Here is a 13,636-nt window from a genome sequence, read left to right on the forward strand (position 1 = left end):
ATTTCCTGCTCCTGCTAAGACCACGCTGCCCTCACTGCCCTCCCTCTTCCCACGGAAAGCACAAAAGGCAAAGATCCTGGGCTGGAATAAGAACAATTTATTGGGAACAGCAACGAAATAAGGAACAAAGAGAAAAAGAAACAATATTGGAAACAGAAGGGATAAGAAAAAGGGAAAACTACAACACAACTGGCTGGCTCTTCCCAGCGACAATTTCCTCCTGCCTGGGAAGGACACCCTTCTACTCAGGGGGAAAGTTTCCTATTCCTGTCTCTGGCAATGACCTGAGGTGGGAGTGAATGTAATAACATGGCCATTGCCAGACCCTCATGTTCTTCAATCTCACATCATGCCACTGTCACAGGCAGGAAAAGGGACAGGTGTCTTCCCAGCATGGATCATGGGGAACATGGATCACCACGGCTCTTTCTAATGTGGAACCTCCAATGGGGGATGAAGCTGGAGCAGTGCACAAAGCTCTTCTGCAGGTGGGGCACTCACAGGGCTTCCCTTACTGGTGCTGCCGTTGGTGTCTGGTCAAGTTAGAGTTCTGGGTGAAGCTCTTCCCACACTGGGGACACTGGTAGGGCCTCTCCCCAGTGTGGATGTGCCAGTGGGTGACGAGGCTAGAGTTTTGATTGAAGCCCTTCCTACAATCAGGGCAGCGGAAGGGCCCCTCATCTGTGTGAATCCGCTCATGCAGGAGGAGATTGGAGCTGGTGTGAAACCTCTTCCTACACTGGGGACACTCGTAGGGCCTCTCCCCAGTGTGGATGTGCCGGTGGATGACGAGGTGGGAGTTGCGCTTGAAGCCCTTCCCACAGTCGGGGCCGCTGAAGGGCCTCTCATCTGTGTGAATTTGCTGATGGCAGAGGAGATGGGAGCTGGACTGAAACGTCTTCTGGCACTCAGGACACTCGTAGGGCCTCTCCCCAGTGTGGATGCGTTGGTGGGTGAGGAGATTGGAGCTGCAGCTGAAGCCCTTCTCACACTCCCCACACTCATAGGCCCATTCCCCAGTGTGGATCATCTGGTGGCAGATCAGGGCACTGCTCTGCCAGAAGCTCTTCCCACACTCCAAGCACTTGTAGGGCTTCTCTTCCACGAGGTTCTTCTTTGGGGATTTGGCCTCCCTGGTCTCCATCCTCAGCTGCTTGTCTGGGGGAGGGAGGACAAAGAGAGGATGGGATCTGCCTCCATGTAAAAAGGAAGAAGGACATCCCCCCAGTGTCCCCAGCAGGACGGCATTGGCAGCAGGATTATCCTGCAGCTGCGGGCCATGCTGGGCTGGGAGATGGAGCAGGACAGAGGGGGAAAGGGGCACTGACTTCCTCCTCACCTGCCTGGGTGTCCCAGGGCATCTTCCTCTTCCTCGCAGCCTCCCCCTCCATCCAGCCAAGGTTTGGGAATGGGAAATCCTGGTTTGGGGAAAAATACATTACATGAGCACATTGGGTTACATGGTTCCTTCTGCCCAAGTCCATCTTTAGTGTTGCAGCACATGCACAACGAGCCTCTGGGAGCAACCTGCACACCCAGAGCCCAGAGCACACTTGCTTATCCTGCTGATGGACAAGGCCACAGACAGATATTTGTGCAGAGCTCCAAAGGCAGTCTAGTGCAATGTAGAGGGTCCAGGGACAGAGACACAATGGGGCTGAGGACACAGGGTTCTATAAGGGGGCAAAGGGGCAGAACTGAGGGTTAAGGACCAATGGGAACTGAGCACAAGTGGCACAGAGGACCAGCAGCCAACTGGGGAACCAATGAGGTAACAGGGGCGGAGCATTGCAGTAAATCAGGACCTATAGGGGACAAGAAAGCAGAGAACATTCTAGGGGGAGAACATATAAAGAAAAACCAGCATTGAACTGGGTGATACCAATGAAGCCTGCTGCATTACCATGAGCCTGGAAATGCTGATGGCTGAGGCCATTTTACTCAGAGGGGTGTCTCTCTTTGACCCTGGTCACCTTTGCCCTGAGGTACTGCAGTTCCAGTGTTGGGCACCTGGACCTCCACACTCTAGAACTCACCGGGAATCTGGTGCCTATAGAAACCTCCAAAACACCAAGATTCTGTCCCCCATAATACACTAATGACCAAGATTCAGGAGAGAAACCCAACCCTGGGTTTCCCATCTCCGGTCTTTCCACTTTGGGCTCCTGGAGGCTGCCCCTGTCTTGGTTGCTGCGGGTCAAGTTTGTATAGGTCTTGCCCTCTCTGGGCTGCTGGGGGTCCTGGCAATCCCACAGGTTCCCCTTCTCTGGGCTCACCACTTTGGCATCACAGGCGTCCCAGGGGTCAGCACTGTCCGAGGTCCCTGTTTCAGGGTCCTGGGAAATCCATGGTTTCCCCCTGTCCATGCTGCAACCATGTCCAGGCTTCTGGAGCACCCCCAGCTCTCGTACTGCCCGTTTCTGCTCCCCCACTGCCGGTTTCCCTGCCAGCCCTGCCGGTGCTGGGCGATCCCCACGTGGCTCTGGGCTGACAGTGCAGCCCCTGGGCCGGGCAGAGGCAGCCCCAGCACGGGGGGACCCTGCATCCTCCGCTGCCCCGGCAGCCGCGCCCAGCCCCGGGCACAGAGCTCCGGCAGCCCCCGCCGCCCCCTACCCAGGGAGCCCCGGGGACCCCCGCAGCCGGGGCCGGCTCCGAGCGAGGCGGCCCCCGAGCCCGGCTGCGTGGCCAGGGGGGCACGGCGAGCCCGGGGCCTCTGTGCCAGCGCTTCCCCCGCTCTCGCTCAGCCTTTGCCCGGCCCGGCCCCCCGAGCCCCGGCAGGCCCCGCACGGCCACGGCCGGGCCGGGCCGCTCCCCTCGGAGCCCGCTTCGGACACGGCTGGGCCGGCCCGGCCATACGGACCCGCCTGCGCCGGGTGCCCACGAGCCGCCGAGCGCTGCCCGGGCCGCCCGGGCCTCGGCCCCGAGCACAGAGCTCTGCCCGGGGGCTCCCGGCCCGAGGGGCGGCTCCGGGCCCGCCCGGCCGCTCCCGGCTCCCACAGCCCGCCCGGGGCCGCCAACAAAACATCCAACAACAAATCCACAAACCAACCACTGCCACCCTGTCCTGCTGCGCCTTCCCAGGCACCCCAACCCCACGGCAATGCCCCCAGTGCCCCGGGACAAAAAGCTGCTCCGGCCGAGCCCCTTGGAACCCCCACCTGCGGCCCGTCCCTGGCACTCCGATCCCGGCAGCTGTCCCGCTCTCGCAGCTGCGGCTCTGGAGCAGGGAGGCTCAGAAACTGAAACTGTGTTCCTTTTGCCTGGCTGCAGAGACCCCCAGGGCGTTTTCTGCACCCAGTCCCAGCCCCCAGCCCTTGCTGAAGGCGCTCCCTGCAAATGTCCCGCTGCCAGGGCCCTGTCCTTGCTGTCACCTGCTGGGGCTGGCCATGGACAGAGCTCCCGGACTTGCATTTCCAGCTGCTGTGCAGCCAAAGCTGAGGGATCTGCAGGTGCCTGAATGCAACAACTGGAACAGGAGCCTCTCTCCAGGGGGAAATCTCCCCTCCTGTGCCAGCCCGTGGCAATGCTGCCATTCTCTGCTGCTGCTGCTGCTGCTGGGGCACTCGGGGCTCTGGCTGAGCAGCAAAGGTGACCCTGAGCCCGGAGCTTTCCTTGGCTGCAGCAAAGCCTCGGCACGAAAAGCCCATCCCAGCACTGTGCCCTGCGCCAGGAGGGATTGTGCCAGGGAGGTCACCCGAAATTCCTTCTCCCAGGCAGCTTTAGGACACCCCACAGGGATTAGCCAGAGTCCACTCTCAGCTTTGCGCAGTCCTCCAGAAGAATCCTGAGTGTGAAGCAGGGGAGGGGAACTCAGAGCCCTTTTCTGCCCTGTGGGCTGAGGCTCTGCATTTCCAATGGCCGTGCAGCTGCCAAAGGGGCCTTTATGGCTCAGCTGAGAACAGTTCTGCTGAGAGCCTGTCCTAAACCTGCTTTTCCTGCAAATGTGCCCAATGAATCCTCATTTTTTTGCAGCCCCAGGTTTTGTTTGAGTGTAGGTGTGACAAGGAAGGGATGGTACAGGGCGAAGTTCTCTTTTTCTTGTTTTGGTTTGTTTTCTTTTTTTGTTGTTGTTGGTTTTGGTTCTTTGTTCTTTATTTTGCTTTGATTTGTTTGTTTTGTTTTTTGGGTTTTTTTAGTTTGGTTTTTTCTTCTTTTTTTTTCTTGTTTAGGTGATGGTATTTTTTTGGGTTTTTTTGGTATGGTTTTGTTTGGGTTATCTTTTTCTTTGATTTTTTGGTTTCTTTTTGAAATAACTCCCCCTGTCAGCTCTGGGCAGAGCTCTGTCACTGTGTCTTACACTTGTCTGTGGCCCTGTGCAGGTGGCCAGGGGGACCTTCCCTGAGCTGTGTGCAGAGGAATCCACATCAGTCCAGGCCAGGGTGGGCAGTGGCCGCTCAGTTCCATGGACTGGACACGGCTCTGGACGCTTCCCTTGGAGCGACTGCAGGGAGGGAACGCTGGGGCTGTCACTGCTGGGGTATCACACACAGGGGAACGCTGGGGCTGTCACTGCTGGGGTGTCACACACAGGGCAACGCTGGGGCTGTCACCGTGGGGTGTCACACACAGGGCAACGCTGGGGCTGTCACCGCTGGGGTGTCACACACAGGGCAACGCTGGGGCTGTCATTGCTGGAGTGTCACAGACAGGGGAACGCTGGGGCTGTCACTGCTGGGGTGTCACAGACAGGGGAACGCTGGGGCTGTCACCGCTGGGGTGTCACACACAAGGGAACGCTGGGGCTGTCACCGCTGGGGTGTCACACACCGCGGAACGCTGGGGCTGCCACCGCTCCTGCTCTGTCCCCAGCAGCTCTGCCAGTGCCTTGAGGGGACACAAAGGCTGAGCCAAAGGGTGAGAATTGCAGAAGGGGCTGGGCTGGCAGGGGCCCATTGGGATCAGCCAGTCCAGCCCCTGGCCCTGCACAGACCCCCCAACAATCGCAGCCTGTGCAGCCCTGGGAGCGGTGTCCAAAGGCCTCTGGAGCTCCAGCAGCCTCAGGGCTGTGCCCATTCCCTGGGGAGCCTGGGCAGTGCCTGAGCCCCCTCTGGGAGAAGACGTTTTTGCTGATTCCCAGCCCAGTCCTGCCCTGGCTCAGCTCCAGCTGTTCCCTTGGGTCCTGTCCCTGCTCACCTGGGCAGAGATCAGAGCTTGCCCAGAGAAGCTGTGGCTGCCCCTGGATCCCTGGCTGTGTCCAAGGCCAGGTTGGACGGGGCTTGGAGCAGCCTGGGATAGTGCAAGGTGTCCCTGCTCTTAGCAGGGGGTGGAACGAGATGAATTTTAGGGTCTCTTCCAAGCCAAGCCATTCTGTGATTTTGGGAGAGATGCTGAAGCTCTGTTTGAGCTTTATCTCACCAAATGTCTGGACCCAGCAGCAGCCATGGGTGGGATCATCTCCTCCTCCCTCTCCCTGTGGCTGGAACTCACCCAAGGGCAGCAACTGAATAATGTCCCTCGTGGGCAGTGAGTGCCAGAAAGGAACGTTGTTCCTTGGGGAAACACAATGTCCTTGGACTTCAGCAGAGCATTGGAATGGGCCCCCTCGAGCACCTCAGCACCACTGCAATCTCCTCTTACTGGGCTCGGCCCAGGAGATCTCCCAGAGCAGCTGCAGAGGAGTCGCTGTCAGGACGAGGGACGTTTATCAAAGGTTGATGTAGATCAAAACAAGCTCTGGCACCATTCCACATTTTTGTTTTTCACTGGGAAATAAATGCAGATGTCCCCATGCCACAATCACAGTCCCCCCAGGGTTCCTGTGTTCGGTTTTATCCCCTGATATGGAGACACAGGAGCTCTCCTGGCTGGACAGGGTGTCAGGAATCCCTTCCTGAGCTTTACACCCTTGGAGAGGGTGAACAAGGAAGTTCCTGGCTGCAGGAGACTGTGTGGGTTTTGGAAACAGGCCAGACCTGGAGAAGGCTCTGTCTACAACCCCTCAGCACCCGGCAATCCCACGTCTTTATTTGTGTGACTTCCTTGTCAGGGCAGGGAGAGGGGAGAGAGGAGCCTCCTTGGGGCAGGGAGAGGAGGCAGAGACACCAAAAGCAGGAGTCCCAAAGGGATCTGGGCAGATCTGGATCCATTGGCTGCAGTAGGTGTGCCATTCCTAAATCCAGTTTGGGAGAGCCATGGCCGTGTTGCTGTGTGAGCTCTGAGGTATCTGATGGTGGGAGATGCTCAGGTTTGTCCTGTTTGCATCCCCAGGTCCTGCAGAGCCGCTGTTAAACAGCGCCAGGGGATGCTCCTGGCACTGACCCTGGCATGGCTTAGGGCTCAGCTTTCCTCCATCAATCCCACTTCAGAGCTTCACTTTGGGGGGAAGGTGTTAGTGGGCCAGGAGCAGCACAATCCAGAGATTTGAAGAATAGTTTTATGTTGGTCATTCTGGGAATGGGTTTCTCTGGCAGGATGCTGGACACCAGGGATTTCTGCCCTCCTTTCTCAGAAGAGTTGGGTTCCCTGTGCCAGTGCTGTTCCACAGCTCCCACCATCCCTACTCCTTTCCATGACACTTCCCCAGCTTCCCAGTTTCCTTTCTGAGGGGGAAGAAAGGAACGTCCATGGTGGCCCCACTTGGCTGCCTGGGGCTCAGCTGCTCCTGGAGTTGCAGCATGTCCGGCACAGCCGCTCTCAGTGGGGCTGGGACTTGGTTCAGGCCCCACAGTCCCTGTCAGTGCCCACTCCCCACTGGGCTCACGCTCTGGCCATGTGGGGCTGCTGAAGGCTCAGCGGGTCTTGCTGAGCACTCCCAGCTCTGCAGCTCCTGACCCATCCCAGGGATGGGGTCCCGCAGTCCCGCTCGGGGCTGTGTTGCCAACGGGGCCCTGTTTTGGGGTGGCCATGGGTACCTGCTGTTCCTCCACCCTCAGCAGCCCCACAGCAGAAGGGTCCTCGGGGAGACCAGGCAAGGGATCCAGCTGTGCAATTCCCTCTGTCTGCACAGCAGCTCTCCCCAAAGTCCTTTGGGCTCCCTGAAATACTGCCTCCTGAGGTGATCCATGCCAGGGAGTCCCAGGGCCTCTGGGCCAGTCCCAGGGGGGAGTTTTTGCCATTCCCAGTCGTGGTCACTTCAGCTTCTGATGTGCTCAGGCCTGAGTGGCAGCCCTCAGCCAGAGCTGGCTTACAGGACAAACCCTGGGCATTATGTCACTAACACCATTAGTTTTAGTTTAGCTAAAAATAGATGACCAAGGTGCTTCTGCCAGCTGTTTAACACCAAACCAGCTGCTTTAGAGACCTTCACATACTCTTGTGTAATTGCCTGCAAGAAATGCATCATTCCAAGAAATTTTCCCAACTGACATGAAGAGAGGCTGGTAGGATATTTTAGGGGAAACCCTCCAAGTCAGGGACTGGGCACTGGCCAAGCCCTGGCCCCTCCTGGCCCCTCCGGGCCAGCAGAAGTGCCATGAGACCCGGGAGTTTATGTGCTAAAAATATAATGAAGTCTTTTAACTTGCCTATTTGGGCCTATAAAACTGAACCCACTTTTGGAGCAAATTCTGAGACCTCACCTACGGGTGGATGCACCATGTGGGATTTTCCCAAGTGCTTGGAAGAGTTTTCCAGGTCCTCACTGTGAAATGGGGCTCCCCAGTGACTGCAGAGTCTAAATGATGGTAAAGTATTTAGGCAATTGGGGATGTGTCTTTCTCAATCCCCATTCTTTCTCTCCTATAATAATGATTAGGTGAATTACCTTGCTTCTTTTTGCTTGTTGCTAAAGCCAAGCACGTAGCTGTTTTGAATGTATAATTTTACTTTTGTGTTGCCTTAACACTCACAGTAAAATAAGACCATTCTTCCCATTGGTTTCTGTGCTCTTTAAATCACCCCTGTCAGCTGGCAGAACAGGTTCCAGAACCTGATCAAAGCCAGGCTCTGCTGTGATCTAGCTGGACCCATGGAATGCAGAGGGCCACTGTCAGTCCATGGAACCCATGGAAGCAAGGCTCAGATGGGAAAAAGGCGTGCACCATGGCACCCCAGAGACCCTCATGGAGCCAGGGCTGCAGTGTGTCACACAGGGAGGGACCTCATGGCAGCAGGAGAGCATTGTGAGGCTGTGGAACAAGGTGGCACCAAGGTTCCACTGTGACTTGACAGAACCCCCTGGACGTGAATGGCCCCAAACGGGCCCAGAGACACTTCCGAGACAAAGCCCAGGGAGGGGGATTTGCTTTATTCAGCACCGGGTGCACGGGGATATCTCCTCCTAACAGTGCACAAGGGCACACAGCAGATTACAATGGATGGTTATACTCTATGCATATTCATGGTTTGCCTTAGAAAAGGTGTGGTTATGCAAACGATCTCTCAGTGCTCATTACTCTCATTAGCATACACAAGGCGCAGGCGCAGTGCACACTGGTGCTGGCACTGAGGAAGGCTCCGCGTCTTCCTCGGGGTCTCCTGATGAAGGCTCGACGTCTTCATTGCCGTGCCCTTTTCACCTTTCTCCTCTAGGCATGGGCAGTCTCTTGGCTGTTTCAGCAATTTCCTCGCTGGTTTCAGCAAGCTCTGCCCTTCATTTCTGCCAGTTTTGTTCCCTAGTTCTTGCCAAGTTTCATCCTGTGTCTTGAGCTTGTGGCTGAATTTTTGCAAGCTTCCATATTGGGTGCAGTGTCTCTTATTCCTGCCCAGGTATGCCTAGGCACAGTGCTTTTAACCCTTTCACAGCCAAGGACTGCAGAGCCACTCCTGGACACTGGGAATTCCTGCAGGTGCGCCCACCTTTGCAGACAATGAGGCTCCAACCTCGCTGTGAGAGGGCCCAGCTTTTACACTGTTAAACAAACAAGCTGACATCACTGCTAGTGTGGGAACACCTGGTTTCATTTTCCTGATTGGCTTCTCCCAAAGCCTGGCCAGGGCTCAAGGAGGAACCCAGGGAGGTGAATTTGATCCTACAGCCCCAAACCAGATGGGGCCTGGTCTGGTTTCCAAACACAGGAAGGTAAATCCATATTTCACCAATGAACACATACAGAGATCATACTGCTGATAATGATTCATTAATGAGCAGATACAAATATAACCTTTGGTTGGAAGGTTCATCTGGAGCTCAGCTTTGCCTCAGGTCCTGCTGTTCAGGCCTCAGTCAGGGCGTGGTGAGACCTCAGTACTTCAATCAGTGCTTTGACCTACAGATGAACTGCAACCTTCATAACAATTCTTTGGATAACAGAGTTAAGATGTAGGTATTAGGCCAAAGGCACCACCTCTTGTTCTTGAATTAAGTGCTGTTCAAGTTCATTAATCAGAGCTATAATTAGTATTCCTTTAAAAACAACCCTAATTACTTGCTATTCTCTGTTCCTTATCAAATGCCCCTGTTTTTCTTGAGACTGTGTCTCATTTTAGACAAGTCTCAGTACTCCATTTCCAGCACAAGGTGTCACAGAAACTCGAATATGGAATCATAACACACCAAGTGCTCACACTGCAATGATTACAGTGACTGCATGAATGCATTTCACACCAGCCCCTAATTTGGGAGCCAATCCCACCATGAAGAATCTTCTTCTTCATGCCTCTCTTCTCCTCATCTTTCTATTGAGGTGATTCCTGATTGTAAGGCCTAAAACCCAGCACTGACAGACATTCCTGCAACATTCCTGTCCTGGAACAGCCCAGGTTCCTCCCTGGCCAATAAGCAAATAATCCAAGGCTGTGCAGTTCTGCAGAGCCCCATGTGTGTTTGTTGGAGCTCCAGATGTGCTATTGGATATTTTAACAGCATCACTTCTTATTTTTTCTAATAATCAATTTAGCTTGTTATTGTAAATTGGGTGCAGCCGTGCACAGCCAGGGGGTTTCCATTTCCCCAGTGGGCCATTGTAAAGGGCATGGAGCACAGCTGGGAGATGGGTTCTCCATGGGCACAGGTTCCCATCTCCTCATTCTTTCAACTGCTCTTTTAACAACCCCTTCACCTGTTCAACCAATCCTGCAGCTTGTGGATAGTCTGGGACATGAAAAATCCTGCAGGCTTCATCACTGTATTTTTCACAGGAACAGACAAAGCCCTCTGCATCACAGTATCAGCAAATCCTGTAAAAATAGCCAATTTCATCCCTTCCTCCTTTTTTCATTGTATACAATCTCACAAAGTTGACGACTGACATTAGGCTCCTGGCCAATCCTGTTCTGTGGGGTATTTAATGTTACATCCCATAGCAGCCAATGCTTCAAAATTAGTAATGTCAGCACTATTTCACATTATTATTATTTTATATGTAGATAGTGATATAGAAATATAGATAGATATAAATATATTAAAACTATAATATATATATAAATAAAAATATAGAAATAGATATTCTAATGCCTTATTATAGCATAAATACACATATGATTATTTTTTATATTAATATTTCACTTGCAAAAATGCATCTGAGCTCTAGATTAAGACCTTCTTCTGTTGCTCCATGTGGGAGCATTCCAACAATAATTGTTCCTTCTGAAGGTGCTGTTTCCAATGTACTCTTAACAAATTCATCTTTGTCTGCCCAAACCCACAAGTTCTTTTCCTTTTCCACATGCAATTTTTGGATGCATTTGAAGACATCCAGGGGGTCAGCCTCTTTTAACCGACTGCCCCACTGCTCACACGGTGCTCCAACCTCAGCCCACTCCAGAGCCAGGGAACTCCAGGGAAGGGCTTCCCATCTGGGAATTCCTGATGGGACTGATTCCTCACATTTACACTGAACATGTGACATTTTGTTGTCATCTGGCCAGACTGTGCCAGTTTTGTTTTACCAGTGGGCAGGGTCAGCACCAAAGACACAGACTCCACCTGAAGGAATCAGTGTCATTTATTGCAGCTCAGAGCAGCAAAGAATCACAAAAGGAGCAGCTCAGCAATGCCCCCCATCATCCCCACCAAATATTGCCTGCAGGGATTAACAAAGATCCAGCAGCATTTACCCTCAGCCTTTCCCATGCCCCAGATCCACACAGCAGCTGGGGGAAGCTGTCACAGCCCAGGGCTGCAGAGCCACTCCTGGGCACTGGGAATTCCTGCAGGTGCCTCCAGCCACAGGTGAGGCTCCAACCCCGCTGGGAGAGGGCCCAGCTCTGACAGTGCTGAATGAACAAACTGACAGCACTTCCAGTGCGGGAACATCTGGGTTCATCCTCCTCTTGGCTCCCTCCCAAAGCCTGGCCAGGGCTCCAGGAGGAACCAAGGCAGCTGACTTTGATCCTTTAGCCCCAAACAAGGCCATATGGCAGATTCCATGGCCTTGTCTGCCTTCTAAACACAGAAAGGTCAATACATGTTTCACTAAGGAGTGCCTACATCTATCACAGTGCTAATGACCATGCACAATCCATTAGGGAGCAGATACAAAGATAACCTTTGGCTGGAAGGTTCATCCAGAGGCACCTTTGGCTCAGGGCTGCTGTCCAGGCCTCACTCAGGGCTCTTGTCCAGGCCTTGGCACTTCAGGGACGTGGTTTAGTGCTGGCCTTGGCACTGCTGGCTGACCGGCTGCACTGGGTGAGCTCAGAGGTCTTTTCCAACTGAAAGGATTCTGTGATTCCATGATTATATCCGCTGCATTCAGCTGGGTCTGTTTTAGCAGCATGACTTTGCTCACAAAGTTCCCTCTTGCCCAGCTCCTGTGGCCTGAGGCTTCAGCTCCTTCAGCTCCTGGTGCTGAGCTGCTCATGCTGAACGAGACGACTCGCAGAGACCAATACAGTCCATCCAATTCCTGCTGGGACACGGAGAGGGGAGGCTGTGCAAACAGGAGCATTGTTTGCTGTGGCCTCCTCTCTGCCCCTCACGCCTTTCAGCGCTTTGAACCAGCCAAGAGCTTTCTCCAAGAGTGCAATGGAGCAGCTGTTCCTGCTCCTGGGTCTTGCTCTTCCCAGGCTCTGACCTTGCCTGCTTCTGTCCCTCTTGCTGTGCCCAGGACTGTGGGACTGGCACAGATCCAGTGGTCCAGAACCTCCTTTCTGTGCCCTTGGAGCTGCCTGGGCACAGCAGCCTTTTCCATCTGGAAGCTCCACATGCACAGGGAGTCCCCAGCTCTGTTCCCTGCACAACCTCCAGGAGCCCAGGGCTGCCATCTCAAGTCCCTGCTGGCACTGGGGGCTCCCAGGTGCCTCAGGCTGCTGTGACACCGCTGCACACGGCAGAGAAGAGGGGCAGGGGCTGTGCTCAAAGTCAGCTCCATCTGCTGCTGCTGCTGCTGCTGCTGCTGTGGGGTCATTTGTGCAGCCCTGGCCCAGAGTCAGGGATCACATCCAGGCCCTGCTGCTGCTCCCTCGGGATCAGCCCCACTTTGGGTGTTGCTGTCAGGGCCAGCAGAAGCCCTGGCTGGAGCAGCAGGTGCTGACAGTGCCCCAAGCCCCGGGGCTGGAGGGGTCCCTGGGCTGGGGCTGGCAGGGAGCTGCCCCTTGTTCTCCCTCTGCCCCAAGCAAAGCTGGGCCGGGCACAAGTGGGGCAGCACAGCCAACAGGGAGCCTGCCAGTCTCTTCCAGCCCTGTCTGCTCAGAGTTTGGGCCTTGGAGCCTCGGGTGGCCAAAGGCAGCTGCTGCTGGTCCCTCTGGGTGTGCCCGTGTTCAGCAGTGCTGCTCCATCAGTCTGTGCCCAGCAACGGGGAAAAGCCTCTGCCCTGCAGGGCCAGGAGCTGCCGGGCTCTGCCTGAGCAGCTCAGCCAGCGGGAAGGGAGCTGCTCCACACGGGAACCAGGAGCAAAGGACATTCCTTCTGTAGGACATTTTTTCTATCTAAATGAAAAAAAGGGAAAAGGAAGAAAACTATATAACATGGGAAAGATAAAAAAAAAACCCAAGCATTAGTGAAAAAACTTCTGTAGCTTTGCATTAAGAGGTAAATGATCTTTTTAGAAAGAGAGCTCAGTTATTTACATTGTAAATGTGCTGATGGTATGGATCCATCTTATTGACCTCAGCATCCTTTTAAAAGATTTTGGCTTTTATTTCCAACACTGGCATTTGAAATTGTGGTGAAAGCAAGAGGAAATTGCTTTTTGCCCTTACAGCTCCAAGCAGGACTGGGAATGGAAACTCTGTATAACCCCAAATCCTTTAGAAGATGCCCTTCCTTCTCAGCCTGGTAATGAGCTGCACATTCCATTTGAAACTGTCAGGGATTTCTTAAAGACAACAAGTCCCACTTATGGCTTTTTGCTCTGGTTGGGAGGTGCAGAAGGGCAATTCTCCATCCATCAGCTCCAGCCTGCACTGCCTCAGGAACACGGCCCACTCGCCAGCTTTGGCCCACTCGTGGCACTTCTGGAGGAGGAAGAAAGTGCAACTGCACAATTCCAGCCAATAAAGAAGGAAGAATGGGACAGACAAAACACCCTGTGCAGATCCAGGCATTCAGCTGGGACTGTGGAGAGTCTGGGTCCTTGCCAATTGGATGTGTGTCCCCAGCTGCAATCTCTGGGCCTGCAGCAGAGTCTCACTCACCTGCCAAAGCAGAAAGCTCAGGCGCTGTGCTCGGAAGGGGCTCGTCTGATGCAAAGCTGTCAAGGCAATGTGAGGGCAGAGCCAGCCCAGCTGGGCACAGGGCTGAGCCCAGCAGAGCCCTGGCAGGGCCCAGAGCAGCCTCAGCACGCACAGAGCCCGGCTGCAAGGAGAGAAAGCAGAA

Source organism: Fringilla coelebs, assembly GCF_963513975.1.
Source record: "Fringilla coelebs genome assembly, contig: SCAFFOLD_32, whole genome shotgun sequence".
Classification (NCBI taxonomy): Eukaryota; Metazoa; Chordata; class Aves; order Passeriformes; family Fringillidae; genus Fringilla; species Fringilla coelebs.